The sequence below is a fragment of the Arachis hypogaea genome, chromosome 4, assembly GCF_003086295.3.
Source record: "Arachis hypogaea cultivar Tifrunner chromosome 4, arahy.Tifrunner.gnm2.J5K5, whole genome shotgun sequence".
Taxonomy (NCBI): Eukaryota; Viridiplantae; Streptophyta; class Magnoliopsida; order Fabales; family Fabaceae; genus Arachis; species Arachis hypogaea.
This window is the reverse complement of record NC_092039.1, coordinates 23,273,776-23,286,523: the sequence shown is the minus strand read 5'-3', so window position 1 is coordinate 23,286,523 and position 12,748 is coordinate 23,273,776.

Below are 12,748 nucleotides of genomic sequence, written 5' to 3'. Positions count from 1 at the left end.
AATGATGAGAGATTGAAATGTGTTTTTGTAGAAAAGTATGGGTAAGAAAAGGAAAGTTTGAAAAAATTTGATTTGAAAACAAAATTGTGGTCCCCCCACATTTCTGGCGTTAAACGCCCAGAATGGCACCCATTCTGGCGTTTAACGCCCATTTGTTGCCCCTTTTGGGCGTTTAACGCCCAGCCAGGTGCCCTGGCTGGCGTTAAACGCCAGAATTCCTTTAGCACTGGGCGTTTTTCTAAACGCCCAGGATGCTGCACACCTGGCGTTAAACGCCCAGAATGGTGCCCATTCTGGCGTTTAACGCCCAAAATGGCACCATTCCTGGCGTTAAACGCCCAGAATGGTACCCATTCTGGCGTTAAACGCCCAGAATGGTACCCATTCTGGCGTTTAACGCCCAAAATGCCCCTTACTGGCATTTTTTCGCCAGTAAGCTCTTTTTCTCTGCTTTTTGAGCTGAATCTTTCTGTAACTATGTGAATTCCTTCATTTTTGATACTTGCCTCTGTAAGAACAAATCATATAACCTCCTAATGACTGGGTTGCCTCCCAGCAAGCGCTTCTTTACTGTCTTTAGCTGGACCTTTACTGAGGATCACTCAAGTCTCAGTTTTGAGCATTCCTGCTCAAAATTGCCTTCAAGATAATGCTTGATCCTTTGTCCATTAACAATGAACTTTTTGTCAGAATCAGTATCCTGAAGCTCAACATATCCATATGGTGACACTCCTATAATCACATACGGACCCCTCCACCGGGATTTGAGTTTTCCTGGAAACAATTTGAGCCTAGAGTTGAAGAGCAGAACTTTTTGTCCTGGCTCAAAGACTCTGGTTGACAACTTCTTGTCATGCCATTTCTTTACCTTTTCCTTATAAATTTTTGCATTTTCAAAGGCATTGAGTCTGAACTCCTCTAGCTCATTTAACTGGAGTAATCTTTTCTCACCAGCTAACTGAGCATCCATGTTTAGGAATCTGGTTGCCCAGTAGGCTTTATGTTCCAGTTCCACGGGCAGATGACACGCCTTCCCATACACTAGTTGGTATGGAGAGGTTCCTATAGGAGTCTTGAATGCTGTTCTGTATGCCCACAGAGCATCATCCAAGCTCTTTGCCCAATCCTTTCTTCGGGCTATCACAGTCCATTCCAGGATTCTTTTTAGCTCTCTGTTAGAGACCTCAGCTTGCCCATTTGTCTGTGGATGATACGGAGTCGCCACTTTGTGGCTAATTCCATATCTAACCATAGCAGAGTATAGCTGTCTATTGCAGAAATGAGTGCCCCCGTCACTGATTAGTACTCTGGGAACACCAAATCTGCTGAAGATGTGTTTCTGGAGGAATTTTAGCACGGTCTTGGTATCATTAGTGGGTGTAGCAATTGCTTCTACCCATTTAGATACATAGTCTACTGCCACCAGAATGTAAGTGTTTGAGTATGATGGTGGGAATGGCCCCATGAAGTCAATGCCCCATACATCAAACAATTCTATCTCTAATATCCCTTGTTGAGGCATGGCATATCCGTGAGGCAAGTTACCAGCTCTTTGGCAACTGTCACAGTTACGCACAAACTCTCGGAAATCTTTATAGAGAGTAGGCCAGTAGAAGCCACATTGGAGGACTTTAGTGGCTGTTCGCTCACTTCCAAAATGTCCTCCATACTGTGATCCATGGCAGTGCCATAGGATCCTTTGTGCTTCTTCTCTGGGTACACATCTGCGGATCATTCCGTCTGCACATCTCTTAAAGAGACATGGTTCATCCCAGAGGTAGTACTTAGCATCTGAAATTAATTTCTTTCTTTGCACTCTGCTGTACTCCTGGGGTATGAACCTCACAGCTTTATAATTTGCAATATCTGCAAACCATGGAGCTTCCTGGATGGCAAAGAGTTGCTCATCTGGGAAAGTCTCAGAAATCTCAGTAGAAGGGAGGGACACCCCAGCTACTGGTTCTATTCGGGACAGATGATCAGCTACCTGGTTTTCTGTCCCTTTTCTGTCTCTTATTTCTATATCAAACTCTTGCAGAAGCAACACCCATCTTATAAGTCTGGGTTTTGAATCCTGCTTTGTGAGTAAGTATTTAAGAGCAGCATGGTCATTGTACACAACCACTTTGGATCCCACTAAATAGGATCTAAACTTGTCAATGGCATAGACCGCTGCAAGTAACTCTTTTTCTGTGGTTGTGTAATTCTTCTGTGCGTCATTTAGAACACGGCTGTCATAATAAATGACGTGCAGAAGCTTGTTATGCCTCTGTCCCAACACTGCACCAATGGCATGATCACTGGCATCACACATTAGTTCAAATGGCAATGTCCAATCTGGTGCAGAGATGACTGGTGCTGTGACCAGCTTAGCTTTCAGGGTCTCAAATGCCTGCAGACACTGTGTGTCAAACACAAATGGTGTGTCAGCAGCTAGCAGGTTACTCAAAGGTTTTGCAATTTTCGAAAAATCCTTTATGAACCTTCTGTAGAATCCTGCATGCCCCAGAAAGCTTCTGATTGCCTTAACATTGGCAGGTGGTGGTAATTTTTCAATTACTTTTACCTTTGCCTTATCCACCTCTATTCCCTTGCTTGAAATTTTGTGCCCAAGGACAATTCCTTCAGTCACCATAAAGTGACATTTCTCCCAGTTTAAAACCAGGTTAGTCTCTTGGCACCTTTTCAGGACAAGTGCTAGGTGATTAAGACAGGAGCTGAATGAGTCTCCATATACTGAGAAGTCATCCATGAAAACTTCCAGAAATTTCTCTACCATATCTGAGAAGATAGAGAGCATGCACCTTTGAAAGGTTGCAGGTGCATTGCACAGACCAAAAGGCATCCTTCTGTAGGCAAACACGCCAGAAGGGCAAGTAAATGCTGTTTTCTCTTGGTCCTGAGGGTCTACTGCAATTTGGTTGTAGCCTGAATAGCCATCCAAAAAGCAGTAATAATCATGACCAGCTAGTCTTTCTAGCATTTGGTCTATGAATGGTAAAGGAAAATGATCCTTTCTGGTGGCTGTATTGAGCCTTCTGTAGTCAATACACATACGCCACCCTATGACTGTCCTTGTAGGAACCAGTTCATTTTTTTCATTATGAACCACTGTCATGCCTCCCTTTTTAGGGACAACTTGGACAGGGCTCACCCAGGGGCTATCAGAAATAGGATAAATAACCCCAGCCTCTAGTAATTTAGTGACCTCTTTCTGCACCACCTCCTTCATGGCTGGATTTAGCCTCCTTTGTGGTTGAACCACTGGTTTGGCATTATCCTCCAACAGGATCTTGTGCATGCATCTGGCTGGGCTAATGCCCTTAGGATCACTTATGGACCACCCAAGAGCTGTCTTGTGTGTCCTTAGCACTTGAATCAGCGCTCCCTCTTCCTGTGGATTTAAAGCAGAGCTTATAATCACTGGAAAAGTGTCACCCTCTCCCAGAAATGCATACTTCAGGGATGGTGGTAGTGGTTTGAGTTCAGGTTTGGGAGGCTTATCCTCCTTCTAAGGAATTTTCGAAAATTCCTTTGTTTCCACTGATTCTTCTTGATCAGGTTGAGCATCTTTGAAGATGTCCTCAAGCTCTGATTCTAGGCTTTCAGTCATATTGATCTCTTCTAGCAGAGAGTCAATAATGTCAGCGCCCATGCAGTCATTTGGTGTGTCTGGATGCTGCATAGCTTTTACAGCATTCAACTTGAACTCATCCTCATTGACTCTCAGGGTTACTTCCCCTCTCTGTACATCAATGAGAGTTCGTCCAGTTGCTAGGAAAGGTCTTCCTAGAATGAGAGTTGCACTCTTGTGCTCCTCCATTTCCAGCACCACAAAGTCAGTTGGAAAGGCAAATGGCCCAACCTTGACAATCATATCCTCTATTATGCCTGATGGATGTTTAATGGAGCCATCAGCAAGTTGGAGGCATATCCTGGTTGGTTTGACTTCTCCAGTCAACCCAAGCTTTCTGATAGTGGATGCGGGTATTAGATTGATGCTTGCTCCAAGATCACATAGGGCTGTCTTGGTGCAGGCACCTTCTAATGTGCATGGTATCATAAAGCTTCCAGGATCTTGAAGCTTTTCTGGTAAGCTTTTCAGAATGACTGCACTGCATTCTTCAGTGAGAAACACTTTTTCAGTTTCTCTCAATCCTTCTTATGACTTAAGATTTCTTTCATGAACTTAGCATAAGAAGGTATTTGCTCAAGTGCCTCTGCAAACGGAATCTTTATTTCAAGAGTCCTTAGATAGTCTGCAAAGCGGGCAAATTGCTTATCCTGTTCCGCTTGGCGGAGTTTTTAGGATAAGGCATCTTGGCTTTATAGTCTTCAACCTTAGATGCTGCAGGTTTATTCCTTACAGAAGTGGTTGAAGAAGCCTTGTTAGAGAGATTACTATCAGCACTCTCAGGTGTCTGATCCTCCCTTGGCGTCTGAACGCCAGGAATGGGTGAAGATTGGGCGTTAAACGCCAACTTCTCTCCCTTTTCTGGCGTTTGAACGCCAGAACTGGGCAAGGAATGGGCGTTTAACGCCAACTTTCCTTCCCTCTCTGGCGTTTGAACGCCAAAAGTATTCCTCTCTGGGCTCTTACTGTCCTCAGAGGGATTTTGAACAGTGGGTTGGTTATCCTCTGTCAATTGTTCCTTATTTGGCCTTTTGCTCTTTTGAGCAGTGTTATTCAGTGTCTTCCCACTCCTCAGTTGAACTGCTTGACATTCCTCTGTTATCTGTTTAGATATTTGCTGTTTTGCTTGATTCAACTGCAGTTTTATGTTCTTGTTAGCAACTTTAGTTTCATGGAGCATCTCTTTAAATTCTGCTAACTGTTCTGTCATCAGGAGCAATTGTTGATTAAGCTCAATCATCTGTTCTTGAGGATTAGGATCAGTGGCTAGTGCCATGACTTCCTCTTTTGGAGAGAACTCATTGCTAGAGTACAAATATTGGTTTCTAGCAACAGTGTCTATAAGCTCTTGAGCTTCTTCAATTGTCTTCCTCATGTGGATAGATCCACCAGCTGAGTGGTCTAAAGACATCTGAGCTTTTTCTGTAAGCCCATAGTAGAAGATGTCTAACTGTACCCACTCTGAAAACATTTCAGAGGGGCATTTTCTTAGCATACCTCTATACCTCTCCCAGGCATTATAAAGGGATTCATTATCCTCTTGTTTAAAGCCTTGGATGTCCAGCCTTAGCTGTGTCATCCTCTTTGGAGGGTAAAAGTGATTCAGGAATTTGTCTGATAGCTGTTTCCATGTCTTTATGCTTGCTATAGGCTGGTTATTCAACCACCTTTTTGCTTGATCTTTTACAGCAAATGGAAACAGTAATAGTCTGTAGACATCCTGATCTACCTCTTTATCATGTACTGTGTCAGCAATTTGTAAGAACTGTGCCAGAAACTCAGTAGGCTCTTCCTGTGGAAGACCGGAATACTGGCAATTTTGCTGCACTATGATAATGAGTTGAGGATTTAGCTCAAAGCTGCTTGCTTTGATGGGAGGCGTACAGATGCTACTCCCATATGCAGCTGTAATGGGGTTGGCATATGACCCCAGAGTCCTTCTGGACTGATCAATCCCACTTAGGTCCATAATGGATAAAGGGAAATGATATGGATTCACAAGCAAAGTATATTTTTTTTTTTGAATTAAACGAAAAAATAAAAAAAATAAAATAAAAATTCGAAAATTAAAAAGAAAATAAAATCAAAGCAAATTGAGAACTGAATCAATTAGTCAATTAAAAAGGTTTTGAAAATAGCAATTAAAAAGATATGATTGAAAAATTTTTATGAAAAAGATTTGATTTTTGAAATGAGGAAAGAGAAAAATAACAAAATGACACCAAACTTAAAATATGAAACTAGACTCAACTAAAAGACTCTAAACCAACAAAAACAAAACAGCCCTAATCTAAGCAACAAGATAAGCCGTCAGTTGTCCAAACTCGAACAATCCCCGGCAACGGCGCCAAAAACTTGGTGCACGAAATTGCAATCACACTTTTGCAACCCCGCACAACTAACCAGCAAGTGCACTGGGTCGTCCAAGTAATACCTTACGTGAGTAAGGGTCGATCCCACGGAGATTGTCGGCTTGAAGCAAGCTATGGTTATCTTGTAAATCTTAGTCAGGATATCAGAAATTATTAGGATTGATTGTGAAAAGCAAAAGAACATGAAATAAGTACTTGTTATGCAGTAATGGAGAATAGGTTGAGGCTTTGGAGATGCTCCATCTTCTGAATCTCTGCTTTCCTACTGTCTTCTTCATCAAACACGCAAGGCTCCTTCCATGGCAAGCTGTATGTAGGGTTTCACCATTGTCAATGGCTACCTCCCATCCTCTCAGTGGAAATGTTCAACGCACCCTGTCACGGCACGGCTATCCATCTGTCGGTTCTCGGTCAGGCCGGAATAGAATCCAGTGATTCTTTTGCGTCTGTCAGTAACGCCCCGCCTGCTAGGAGTTTGAAGCACGTCACAGTCATTCAATCATTGAATCCTACTCAGAATACCACAGACAAGGTTTAGACCTTCCGGATTCTCTTGAATGCCGCCATCAGTTCTAGCTTATACCACGAAGATTCTGATTAAGGAATCCAAGAGATATCTACTCAATCTAAGGTAGAACGGAGGTGGTTGTCAGGCACACGTTCATAGTTGAGAATGATGATGAGTGTCACGGATCATCACATTCATCCGGGTTAAGAACAAGTGATATCTTAGAATGGAAGCAAGCATGATTGAATAAGAAATAGTAGTAATTGCATTAATCCATCAAGACACAGCAGAGCTCCTCACCCCCAACCATGGGGTTTAGAGACTCATGCCGTGGAAGGTACACAAAGAAACGTGTAAAGTGTCATGAGGTACAGAAACAATGTCAAAAGATCCTATTAATAGTGAACTAGTAACCTAAGGTTTACAGAAATGAGTAAATGACAGAAAAATCCACTTCCGGGCCCACTTGGTGTGTGCTTGGGCTGAGCATTGAAGCTTTCATGTGTAGAGACCTTTTCTGGAGTTAAACACCAGCTTTCATGCCAGTTTGGGCGTTTAACTCCAAGTTTTATGCCAGTTCCAGCGTTAAACGCTGGAAATTCTGAGGCTGATTTGCCACGCCGGTTTGGGCCATCAAATCTCGGGAAAAGTATGGACTATTATACATTGCTGGAAAGCCCAGGATGTCTACTTTCCAATGCCGTTAAGAGCGCGCCAATTGAGCTTCTGTAGCTCCAGAAAATCCACTTCGAGTGCAGGGAGGTCAGAATCCAACAGCATCTGCAGTCCTTTTCAGTCTCTGAATCAGATTTTTGCTCAGAACCCTCAATTTCAGCCAGAAAATACCTGAAATCACAGAAAAACACACAAACTCATAGTAAAGTCCAGAAAAGTGAATTTTAACTAAAAAATAATAAAAATATACTGAAAACTAACTAGATCATACTAAAAATATACTAAAAACGATGCCAAAAAGCGTATAAATTATCCGCTCATCACCAGTGCACTTGCTGGTTAATTGTGCGAAGTTGTAAGAAATCTTGATTTTGATATTGGCATTACAATTTCGTGCATCAAGTTTTTGGCGCCGTTGGCGGGGATTGTTTGAGTTTGAATAACTAAATGTTTATTTTGTTGCTTAGATTAGGAATATAGTATTGATGCTATAGAGTCATTAAATTTGAGTGTCCCTATTAATTTTTAATTTTTCATGAATTAGTGTCTTATTCTAAGTTTGGTGTCAATTGCATATTTTATATTTTCCCTTTAAAATTTTCGAATTAGTGATCTTTGTTTTTCCTTGATCTTCAAATTGTTCTTGTCAATTTTTCTTGTTTGATCTTTGGTTTGTCTTGTTCTGTGTCTTTTCTTATTTTTCTTGTACTTTTTCAAAACATTAGTTTTCAAAAAAAAAATTATTTTTATCTATAAAAATAATACATCTTTAAAACACGTTATATTTATAGCTCAATTGGCTAGAGCGTTGGCTTATGTTCTTTGCAATTGGGTATCTTCTTTTTAAAACTTTTTCAAAAATAATTTTTCTTTGATTAATTCTTGTGCCAAACTTTAAGTTTGGTGTTTTCTTGTTAATCTTTTTTATAATTTTCAAAAATTTTATTGAAGTTTTCTAAAAATTTTAAGTTTGGTGTTCTTTCTTTTGTTCTTGTTGTTCTTGTGAATCTTCAAACTGTTCTTAAGTCTTCTTTATGTTTTGATCTTAAAATTTTTAAGTTTGGTGTTCCTTGGTGTTTTCCCTCCAAAATTTTCGAAAACAAGGAGCATTAGATCTAAAAATTTTTAAGTCTTGTGTCTTTTGTGTGTTTTTCTCTTTCATCATAAAATTCAAAATTCAAAAAAAAATCTTTTCTAACTATTTTTAAGCTACTTTTTCGAAATTTTTTTTTATAAAAATTCAGATTTCAATTTCAAAATTTTTCAAATCTTACCCTTTTAAAAAAAATATTATTATATCTTTTTCGAAAATATCCTAACCATTTTCTATCTCCTCACTTTTTTGAAAATCTTCATAAAATATTTTCAAATTCTTATTAATTTTTTAATTTTAATTTTCTTAGTTTATCTTATTTTTATTTTGGTTTTTATTTTATTTTATTTTATTTCAAAAATCATTTTTTTATTTATTTATAAACTAAAAATTTAAATCCACATTACCCCCTTTACTCCAACATGGACATAAGTGGAAATGAACAGTCCAGAAGGACTCTAGGGTCATATGCTAACCCCACTACCGCTTCATATGGGAGTAGTATATGTATACCCTCCATTGGAGTTAGTAGTTTTGAGTTGAATCCTCAGCTCATTATCATGGTGCAGCAAAGTTGCTAGTATTCCGGTCTTCCACAAGAAGAACCTACAGAGTTTCTGGCACAATTTTTACAAATTGCTGACACAGTACATGATAAGAAGGTAGATCAGGATGTCTACAGGCTATTACTGTTCCCATTTGCTGTAAAAGACCAAGCTAAGAGGTGGTTAAATAACTAACCTAAGGACAACATAAAGACATGGAAACAGTTGTCAGAAAAATTCCTGAATCACTATTTTCCTCCAAAACGGATGACACAGCTAAGGCTGAGCATCCAAGGCTTCAAACAAGGGGATAATGAATCTCTCTATGATGCCTGAGAGAGATACAGAGAGATGCTAAGAAAATGCCCCTCTGAAATGTTTTCAGAGTGGGTGCAGTTAGACATCTTCTACTATGGGCTTACAGAAAGAGCTCAGATTTCTCTAGACCACTCAGCTAGTGGATTTATACACATGAGAAAGACAATATAAGAAGCTCAAGAGCTCATTGATACAGTTGCCAGAAATCAGCATCTGTACCTAAGCAATGAACCTTCCATGAAAGAAGAGGCTAAAACAGTAACTGCTGAAATGAGTCTTGCAGAACAAGTTACAGAATTCAATCAGCAATTGGATTTTCTAACAAAACAGTTAGCCAAATTTAAAGAGACGTTACAAGAAACAAGAATGGCTAATATGAATATGAAAGTGCAATTGAAGCAAACAAAACAGCAGTTATCAAAACAAATAACAGAAGAGTGCCAAGCAATTCAATTAAGAAGTGGAAAAACATTAAATACCTCACTTCAAGACAGCAGAAAGCCAAGAAATGAGCAAACTACCTAAAATCCCTCTGAGGACAGTAAGAGCCCAGAGAGGAATAATTCTGGCACTCAAACGCCAGAGAATGGGTGAAAAGCTGGCGTTGAACGCCCAAACCATGCTTAGTCCTGGCGTTCAACGCCAGAAACAAGCAATGATTTGGCGTTGAACGCCCAAAGGGAGCACAGTTCTGGCGTTCAGATGCCAGAAACAAGTAAGGAGTTGGTGTCTAACGTCACTCCAGCTTCCACCCCTGGCATTCAAATGCCAGTGGGGGATCAGACACATACAAGTGCTAATAATAACCAATCTAAAAAGGCTTCTCAACCCACATCTGTAGGCAATAAATCTGCAGCAACTAAGGTTGAGGAATACAAAGCCAAAATGCCTTATCCTCATAAATTTTGCCAAGCAGAATAGGAGACTATCTCAGGACTCTTGAAATAAAGATTCTGTTTGCAGAGGCACTTGAGCAAATACCCTCTTATGCTAAGTTCATGAAAGAGATCTTAAGTCATAAGAAGGATTGGAGGGAAACTGAAAAAGTTTACCTCACTGAAGAATGCAGTGCAATCATTCTGAAAAGCTTACCTGAGAAGCTTAAAGATCCGGGAAGCTTTATGATACCATGCACATTAGAAGGTACTTGTACCAAGCAAGCTGATGAGCGGATAATTTGTATACTTTTTGGCATTGTTTTTAGTATGTTTTTAGTATGATCTAGTTAGTTTTTAGTATATTTTTATTAGTTTTTAATTAAAATTCACTTTTCTGGACTTTACTATGAGTTTGTGTGTTTTTCTGTGATTTCAGGTATTTTCTGGCTGAAATTGAGGGACCTGAGCAAAAATCTGATTCAGAGACTGAAAAGGACTGCAGATGCTGTTGGATTCTGACCTCCCTGCACTCGAAGAGGATTTTCTGGAGCTACAGAAGCCCAATTGGCGCGCTCTCAACGGCGTTAAAAAGTAGATATCATGGGCTTTCCAGCAATATATGATAGTCCATACTTTACTCAAGATTTGATGGCCCAAACCGGCGTTCAAAGTCACCCTCAGGAATTCCAGCGTTAAACGCCGGAACTGGCACCTAAATGGGAGTTAAACGCCCAAACTGGCATAAAAGCTGGCGTTTAACTCCAAGAAGAGTCTCTACACGAAAATGCTTCATTGCTCAGCCCAAGCACACACCAAGTGGGCCCGGAAGTGGATTTTTATGTCTTTTACTCATCTTTGTACACCTTAGGCTACTAGTTTTCTATAAGTAGGACCTTTTACTATTGTATTTTCATCTTTGGATTATTTTTGATCCTTTGATCATCTTCGGACATCTAGTTCTTAGATCATTTGGGGGCTGGCCTCACGGCCATGCCTAGACCTTGTTCTTATGTATTTTCAACGGTGGAGTTTCTACACACCATAGATTAAGGTGTGGAGCTCTGCTGTACCTCGAGTATTAATGCAATTACTATTGTTCTTCTATTCAATTCCGCTTGTTCTTTGTCCAAGATATCACTTGTTCTTCAACTTGATGAATGTGATGATCCGTGACACTCATCATCATTCTCACCCATGAACAAGGGTGACTGACAACCACTCTGTTCTACAAGCATCTGAGGCCCTAGTGAATATCTCTTGGATTTCTGGTTGCACGATGCATGGTTGATCGCCTGACAACCGAGTGCTCGCCTGACAAACGAGCCAGTCATTCCGTGAGATCAGAGTCTTCGTGGTATAGGCAAGAACTGATGGCGGCATTCAAGAGAATCCGGAAGGTTTAACCTTGTCTGTGGTATTCTGAGTAGGATTCAATGATTGAATGACTGTGACGTGCTTCAAACTCCTGAGGGCGGGGCGTTAGTGACAGACGCAAAAGAATCACTGGATTCTATTCCGGCCTGATTGAGAACCGACAGATGGATAGCCGTGCCGTGACAGGGCATTAGGAATCTTTCCAATGAGAGGATGGGAGGTAGCCACTGACAATGGTGAAACCCTTGCATAAGCTTGCCATGGAAAGGAGTAAGAAGGATTGGATGAAGACTGTAGGAAAGCAGAGAGACGGAAGGGAAGGCATCTTCATACTCTTATCTGAAGTTCCTACCAATGAATTACATAAGTATCTCTATCTTTACCTTTGTGTTATTTTCGTTCATCACCATATCCATTTGAGTTTGCCTGACTAAGATTTACAAGATGACCATAGCTTGCTTCAATAGCAACAATCTCCGTGGGATCGACCCTTACTCACGTAAGGTTTATTACTTGGACGACCCAGTGCACTTGCTGGTTAGTTGTGCGAAGTTGTGTAATGCCATGGTATTGAGCCACCAAGTCTTTGGAGCCATTACTAGGGATTATGAGAGTTGTGAAAAAGTATTGTTCACAATTTCACGCACCAAGTTTTTGGCGCCGTTGCCGGGGATTGTTCAAATCTTGAGCAAGATTTTGGTAAACATCAGTGCCAAGATCCGGCAATAACACCAAATTTTTGGCGTTTTTGCCAGAGATTGTTTGAGTATGGACAACTGACGGTTCATCTTGTTGCTTAGATTAGGTATTTTTTTTCGAAATTCTTGAAGATGAATTCTAGAGTTTCATGATGATTTGTTGAAATCTGGCTGGCTGAGAAGCCATGTCTAATTTTATTGGACCGAGGTTTCAACTGATCATCACAAGAGCTTATTGATTTTCATCAATCTTGCTTTTGGAGCAGTGATTTGCTAAGGCTTGGCTGGCCTTTGGCCATGTCTAGTGTTTTGGACCGAAGCTTTCTCTGAGAGCTTGGCTGGCTGTGAAGCCATGTCTAATTCCTGGACCGGAGTCTTAGACTAGCATTGCACTGATTCCTGGAATTCTCATTAAGAATTTTGATACCTTTTTCCATTTAATTTTCGAAAAACCCAAAAAAAATTTACAAAATTATAAAATCCAAAAATATTTCTTGTTTGAGTCTAGTGTCTCATCTTAAGTTTGGTGTCATTTGCATGAATTTATGTGTCTTAAGGATCTTCAAGCTGTTCTTGATGATTCCCTTGTTTTGATCTTTGAATTCTATTGACTTGAGTGTTTTGTGTGTCTCATATGCATTTTCATTAGTGTC